Raw genomic sequence first — 1473 nt, 5'->3', positions numbered from 1 at the left:
AGGGCCCGAGGCGGCGGTGACGGGCGGCGGGAGCCCCGCTGCCGCGGGCGGGGCGCAGGCTCCGCGCAGGGACCAGGGGGCTCCGACCCCCGTGGCCGGGGCAGTCGGGGGGGGCAGGTTCCCCCCGCACTGCAGCACAGAGGGCAGTTTGCAAAGCAGAAGGGCAGGACGCGTGTGCACCCCCCTCCCCCCCCATCTATGGGGGAGGAGCGACCGGTTTAACGGGTCTCCCAAATGGGCTGGGGGGGTCCCTGCCCGCCCCCCACCCGCAGGAGCAGGTCGGGTCCTTGTTTCCCTCCTCCCCGGGGCCTCGGTGGCTCCGTGGGGCAGCCAGCGCAGGTTATTCGGGGGCCCGCGGGTTCCGGGCGGGGAGCGGGGCCCCGTGCGCACCCCCAGCAAACAGGATACGGAGCCGCCGCTGCATGGGAGGGGGCCTGGGGTTCGGGGCGGCCTCGGAGCCCCCCGGCGAGGGGATGTGCCCGGGGGGGCCCAGGGATACAGGGATGTCCCCGCAGGGCCGCTCCGGGGCCGTCCCGGGGCTTCCGGGCGCTGCGGGTGGTGGGTCTGGGCGGGTGGCTCCGTGCCCGTGAGCGGGGGTCCCATCCACCCTGTCCCGCTGCGGTGTCTCATCCCGCTCCCCTGTGGCCAGCGGCGCTTTCGCGGGTACCGGGAAGCAGCGGAGCCCGCGAGGCAGTGCCGCGCAGAGCCTTGAGCGCCCTGCTCGCCTCCATGGCGGCTGTGATGAGCTGAGCACGGCCTCAGCCCCCCCGGCCAGCAGCACCCACAGCCAGGGCGAAGGGCTGGGTGAATGACCCCCCTCCCCGCCCCAGCTTTGGTCTCCCACCCCGCCGGGCTCCCAGGGGTGCAGGGGCGGCCCCGGCGCAGCCTCCTGCCCGGGCCAGCGCGAGCAGGGGCAGAGCCAGCGCCGAGCAAACACCCCGGGCAAACACGGGCGCCGTTTCCGGGCCCCCCCGCGCCGGGGGCTGGCCTTGGCCGCGGCCCAGGGCGCAGGTGCCACCGCCTCGGCCGGCGGCTCTGCCTGTGCCCGCGGCGCTGCCGCCCGTCCCTCCTCACGGGGTCCGTGCCACTGGGGGCTGCAACTGCTGGGGGCGGGGGGGCAGGTTTGGGGGGCTAGGGGGAAATGCAGCCAGGGCTGCCCCAAACTGCCCCCAACTCTGTCTCTTTGCAGAGGGTCAGGATGACACACAGATCCCACCCGGAGGCACCTCCGCAGGCTCCTTCTGGACAGGATAGGTGCTGAGCTGTGCCCGGGTCGTGTGCCCGGCATGCTGAGCACTGCTGCCACTCCACACCTAGGATCACATCCATTCATCCCATCCCATTACCTCCCATCCCATTGCCTCCCATCCCATCCCATTGCCTCCCATCCCATTGCCTCCCATCCCATCCCATCCCATCCCATCCCATCCCATCCCATCCCATCCCATCCCATCCCATCCCATCCCATCCCAT

This window comes from Nothoprocta perdicaria, unplaced genomic scaffold, assembly GCF_003342845.1.
Source record: "Nothoprocta perdicaria isolate Ctin4 unplaced genomic scaffold, notPer1 scaffold_33, whole genome shotgun sequence".
NCBI lineage: Eukaryota > Metazoa > Chordata > Aves > Tinamiformes > Tinamidae > Nothoprocta > Nothoprocta perdicaria.
This window is presented reverse-complemented; position numbering follows the sequence as displayed.